Below are 6782 nucleotides of genomic sequence, written 5' to 3'. Positions count from 1 at the left end.
TGTCCTTCAGAATTTGACCCCTGTATATCTGTCACAGGCCGACTACGTGCTGTGAGTGTATCCGCCATCAGGCTGCTGGGTTCAGGATCAAGGAGGCAAGTTGGGGGTGAAGTAAAGGCAAATTTACTTATAGCTTAGCATACAACAGTTAACAGAAAGGTTAATATGACAAATAGATAGTACAGTAATAAAGAACTAATAGTGAATAATAACAACAGATAGACAGAATGACAAAGAGTTCCCACATGGGGTTGGGAACTTATTGGCAGTCCCTCTATGCCAGGTGCACCCCAAGTTGTTCCAGCAAAGTCAGACGTCCCCGATCAATGCTATCCAAGGGGTCACCAGGAAGGTCCCTTGGTCAGGATCCAGTCCTCACTCACACTGGGAGTCCAGAGTCCAGGCTTGGTACAGCGATGGTCCTTCTGTCCCATCCTTCTAACTGACCACTTGACATGCATGTTCCTTTATGCCTTATCTTATGCTAATCTGTTGCCTTTAGAGACACTCACAATCTTGCCCTATAGCTGTTACCCTATGGGATCAAAAGGTGTTAGAAATTATCATGAAAGGTTACCACCTAAACTCGGGTTCACCCAATAAGCAAATTATACCACATTACTTTGAGGTTTGAAATTAGCATTACTCTGCCCAAACACAACCCCTTGGTTTCTTATTCCTTGGAATGTACTAATTATATTAGGTGGTGAGATCTTGTAATGGCTGATCTTTCAAAAACCTGTTAGATCAGTTAATCTTGTAGTTCTGCTTATTTTGGGGGCCTGTTATTAGTGCAAACAGTTAGATTCAACACTTTGGTTAAATTGTGATAGACAAATTCCACTTGCAGGTTGCAAACTTGCAAGCTTTGCATTAGCTAATCTTAACTGCTAAACATGTGCCTGGATGTCTTCTAGAGCATATATTTATTGCTCATGATAGTAACCCCTCTGGTTCTGGCTACCACAATATCACACATGATTTTGAACTGTCTAAAAACTGAAAGACTCAGTACAGCATTGGTTTATACCCAGATCACATTTGGAGCTCTTTTTGATGGGGGAAGGTGTTGAAAGATAAATCAGCTCCAGTATATCAGTAACTCTTCGGAAAAGTCAGTTCACTCACTGCCCAGGGATACTGTCTAAGATGAACAAGTGTCAGCAGTAGTAAAGGTTGATTCCAAATGAGCAAGTGTCCACCACTTAGAGGGGGGAAGATGTTGCCCTATAGAAGGAGGTAAAACTAAGCCCTCTAGCTTTTCTACCTATTCACTTGGTCGCATGGGAATTTTTAGATTCCTGACTACAAGCATGTATTAGGCTCACTCTAGATACTCACATTCCGCTGTGTTATACAGCACCACTGCTGTGTAGACATAGGAACATTTAAAAAATACTGTGGCACTAGGGGTTGTGGTTCTCATGAGTTATTCAGCTGCTCATAGGAAAGTAGTCACTGTTGGATGTGAGGTATGAACACTAATATCTAGCTGGCAGCTAAGTGAGGTATTCTTATTACCTTTGTACTCCCCTGAACACTTTGTAAAATCAGTCTCCTGCATAGTTCATATTTAATACCTGTCATGGACATAATGTGCACAAGTAGCCCACTGTGAACAGATTTGTGAACTGCAAAGTCATTTCCCTAGTAGGGTCATTGAGCATATGGTTATTTTTTTAGCTCTCAAATGCTGCATAAAATGGGAACCCAACATTTACTACACTTCACTATATACCCAACAAGTTTTTACTACACCACCTCCATATTAAATTATTCCTGAATTTGCCAGCTCTTCAGATGAGGGACCATCTATTTTTTTAGTGTTCATCATCCAGAGGATGCATCTGTAAATAAATAATTGAATTAAAAAGGAAGGGGACATACACAGCAAGCAGACTTTGTACTTCTCTTGTTTCCAGGAAATGCTGTCCCTGGGAATGTGGGCATAGAAAAGAAAGAAGCTATTCTGAATAATAAAATCCATAGGTTTTACATGACTAAATCTCCCTTAGCTGTGCTGCATCTAAATGTTTGTGTGTTCTAAAATCATTGTTGCTGAAATGATGAAAAATAAAGTTATCGAGCATCCAAATGTTTCTTTTGTTATATGTAATTTATTACCTACAAGTGATCCAGCTATAGTTACTACACTCATAATTCATATCTCCTAAATCCCACCTATCCTGAGTTCTAAGAAGTGGTTAATCAAACTTGTGCAGTGAAATGGGCCAACAGACATGTTGGCTGCAGCCAAGAAGCCCAACCATCTGCATAGGCTATGCTGTTCCTCATTCAGTTTCTAACAAAGTGTGTGTATTGTGTTGTGTCAGTACTTGGCATGTGCTATCAGTGCTACTTATGTACTAGAGCAGTGACCTACCAGCTTCTGGTCATCATTTTTCTGCCAGGACAAAGGATATAGGGTGAGACTTTGGCTGCTCCTGCTTTTGTTCTTACAAAAGATCTCTCCAGAATTTTTTGTATTCTTGGTGCTCTAAAGAAATACCATCTTATCAAAACATATATTAGCATATACATCATTCCCTAGGGCTCACTAGTCCTAGGCTTCTTTATCTTCAGGGCTATACTTTCCATTCTGTAAGGGAGGAAAAAATGGGGTGAAGGAACCCAGGCCAATTCTCTCCAATAGTCTCCAGGCCAGGAACCCTTTGCTAAGTAGTAAAGGACAATGTTTTTCTGTCCTTTACTGCTTCCCTGGGGTGCTTCATTGCTTTCCTGCTTAGCAATCTTTCTCCTTTCCACTAAACTATCTAGAACTTCTGTGAACCTGTTTCTCTGCAACCTATCTGCAATTTTGCCTCTGCTGAAGTCTTTTATAACAATTGTTTTCCAAACAGCTACTTGGTCACAAGTAACCAGGTTCCCTTGTTAAACGTTTCTGGTATTTGGTTGTGGAAGTAATTTATTCTGTCACATAGCACCAATTTCAACCCAATGCAGGTGATATCAGGGACTAAGAAAGTCACACAGAAGAATAAATAACACATTTTTCATATGCCAAAAGATTGTTTAATCCATAAGCACATTTTTTATGAGCAATGTTACAAGGGCTTATTGTCACGAAACTCTCATTGACTTCAGTCGGGGGTAGAGCTGAGCCAGCACTGAGTGTTGAAAATCCTTTCCTCTGTACACAAGCATAGATGGACTAATCCAACACTGAGATATAAAGTCAAGCCCAAGGTATGATAAACCAAACAAAAATCTTACCCACAGCACTTAAATATGTTCATTACAATGCTCAATAAGGCTAGGGTCAGTTATTCAAAAAGCCGGAGCTCAAGTTGATTCAATCCTTGCAGGTTAGTCTAACCTGCTAAGATTGAACTAATTTACAAGTGCACAGACATTCATGTTTAATTCTGGAAATGCAGTGGCTCACGCTAGAAGCCAAGGGACATTAGAGTAGCCCTTCCTTCTGTTTGCAGCAGCCACAAAGCTAGAAGGAAGCAGGCTCCAAGCTAAGTATGATTGTGGAGGGGTTTAAACTCCAACTGTGACAGGGGGCCTTCTCAGGACCAGTCCACCATTGGCCTGCCCACCTGTCTCTGGGCTAACCACCCACTTCACTCACCTGCCAAGTCTTGTTGTTTCTTAATACGTCTAATTAGGTGGGAGGCTGCCCATTCTTGCCCCGATGCCAGGGGGTGCTATCTGCAGCTCCGTTCCTTCCCTATACCACAGCCCAAGCCTTGTAGATGGCATCCACCAGTAGTTTGCACTGGGTCTTTTATAAAACATACACACCAACAGACAAAAAACCCCTCATATTGGGCTCCAAGCCCTTGGCCCCCTCACTGGGACTCGCCTCCTCACTGGGACTCCACACTTCCACCCCTTGGGGCTCAGATGGCCACAGCCCTGCTTGGCCCTAGGGTCTTACACCCCCACACTGCCCCTTCATAGGGACTCACTGGGGTCTGCCACTCTGTCCAGTTCAGATGGCTGTAGCCCTGCCTGGCCCTCTGCCATGGGTATTACACTCTGTGAGGATCAAGTGGCCATAGCCAAGCCTGGCCCTCTCTCAGGGTCGCTGCAGCCACAGGACTCATGAAGAGCCTGGGTGCTGTTCCAGATCCCTCTGCTGACCTGGGCCTTGCCTCAGGATTCCCATGAGGCTGGGTTCCCCCTGAACTGGTTGAACCCACCAGGGATGTGGGGGCTGGGGTTATTAAGGCTCCCTGACTCGCCTTTCACCAGGGAGGTAACTGGCCTAGTATTTCCTGGGAGCTCCCACCCATCAGACTACCTACTCCTGGCAGGGTGCAATTTTAAGTCATGCCCAGGACCAAGAGCTTCCTGCTTCTACCTGCAGATGTTTCATTCAGCAGTTCAGCCAGGCAATGTTTCTGCCTGCTTGCCAGCAGTGAACTGCTCTGTTTATATAGGCGGCCATGGTTCTAAAATAGCCACCGCTATCAAGCACCTGCTGGCTGCTTGACATGGTCCTTAAAGTGGCAGGGACCAACAGGGGCCTGCCCCAAAAGTGGCAGGCACCAACAGTGCCCTGCCATAACCACCCTGGCCTGTAGGGACCCCAGCGAGGCTGTGCCTTGAGGTATAGGGTAGAAGCAGCTAGGGGTGTGTGAAATGGGCCATATTTGATTCAGATTCGGCCTGAATTGGGGACAGTGATTTGATTTGTTGATTTGGAAGACTGTCCCAATTTGATTCAGCTAAATATTTTTTCTACATACCGCAAGGTACCAGGTGCAGCTCATGAATGCTGCAATGCTGGGGTGGATAGAGCATCCCACAGGAGTGGGAGGGGGGATGGGCCCTGCATGCTTGGCAGCGAACTCAGAAATGGACCGGAAGTACTTCTGGTCCACTGCTGAGCATGCAGGGGACCCCCCCCCATGCTCCCCCAGCTTTGCAATCAGCTGCAGGGGGACCCTGGGTCCCCCCCAGACCCAGGAGGCACCAGTCACTGAACTGGGGAATGGGGGGGGTCCCCCATTCGCTCCCCAGCAGACCTAGAGGTGGACTAGAAGTGCTTCTGGTTCACTTCCAGGTTCACTGCCAAGTGTGCTGGGGATTACCCTCCTCCCCTGCTCCTGTGGGAAGCTCTATCCACCCCACCATCTCAGCATTCACAAGCTACCTGGTACCTTGAGGTATGTAGAAAATACATGTAAAGCTGCGTCTACGTGTGAATCATCAAATCTTTCTGAAACTCTCCGAATTGATTCAGGGGATTCTGATTCAATTCAGAGAGATTAAAGCATCTCCTGATTCAATGTAGAACTGGAAATTAAGCCCAGAATCAGGCTGAATCTCCACCAAATCGAACCAGCAACTGAAGCTTCTCACAGCCCTAGAAGCAGCCCTTAATAGGCTTGCCCCTAAGGCCAGACACTGGCTAGGCCAGCACCTCAGGCTGGGGGCAAGGGGAGGGAATTAAACTCCCCTGTCTCTGGGTATGGGACCCCAGTTGGGGTCCATCCAGCTTTCCCTCCTCTTGTTCAGCAGCTGAGGGCCTGGACAGAGCCAGCTGGCATGGCCCTGTTATTTGCCCAGGGCTGGGGCTGGGGCTGCAGCATGGGCTGCAGGGCTGAATCCAGCTGGCCTGTGGGCATTGCTGAGGGCAGAGGCATTGGGGCAAGTGGGGCTGGGGCCACAGAGCTGTATGATCAGACTGCTCCTGGCTCCCTGTGTTGCCCTGAGGGGTCAGGCCAATGCTCGGGATCTCAATATTGAGCTGTTAGGAGGGTGTGGTGTACAATTCCACATGCACACATAAAAATCAATTAAGCACACATACACTCACTAGGTGCATACACCCCCACTAGGCATACACACTCACACTAGAAACTCAGATACACACACGTCCAAAATAACTAGTCTAGGTACATGCACACCTATCACCAGTTTAAGCCCATACATGCTACACACACCAAATTTAGACAGAATCAGTTTTCAACCCCTGCACGTCCAATACACATACGTGGATTACTAATTCATATACCACACACACAATGATATCAATATATGTATACATATGTATATTTACTAATTCACACACATACCCCTTTTTCCTTCTCATGGGATCTTATAAAATAGAAATAAAACCTGAAAATTCTTAAAGTATTAGGAAGTTCATGCTGGTCACTCACTGTACTCATGAAAAGAATTACATTTTGTCTGAATAACTCTGCCTCATTTTAGAGTCTCAGTGAACACTTGTATTTAGGTAGTCCCATAAGATTGGCAGAGATTCAGGTTCCCTAATGTTTAAATATTTATTGGTCTAACTGCATTTGATAGTTTGGTGACAGGATTTGCTTTCATTTTTAATTAAGTATTTAATCATTAATTATTATTGATTTACCCATTGACCTCAATAAAATGAGTTTAAGACAGTACAGGATTTCAGATTTATCTATTGAGACTCCTTAATCTTGTGAGTACTGACTGGGTTAAGATACAAAGCAAATCATTATTATATATAAATTAAAAAAGCCCCCCGATATTCTACTGTTAGGGATCTACCAATTCCCAACTGCTTCTAAGCACTCCTTAACTTTGTTCAGCCCTAATAGTTAGAATATGAATCTCCCTCTCCTATGCTAAGTCCATTACCCACTAGGCTATTATGTAAAAGGTGAGTACCACCATTAGCTTGTCACCCTCAAAACAACTTCATCTTCTGGATCCCATCTGGATGGGAATACTAAATATGCAGCCCTTAACCAAGGCACCTAAATTCCAGCTATGGGGTAGGGGCGGGGGGGGGGGGGGGGACGGGGCGCGGGGCG

This window comes from Alligator sinensis, unplaced genomic scaffold, assembly GCF_000455745.1.
Source record: "Alligator sinensis unplaced genomic scaffold, ASM45574v1 scaffold489_1, whole genome shotgun sequence".
Lineage (NCBI taxonomy): Eukaryota > Metazoa > Chordata > Crocodylia > Alligatoridae > Alligator > Alligator sinensis.
This window is presented reverse-complemented; position numbering follows the sequence as displayed.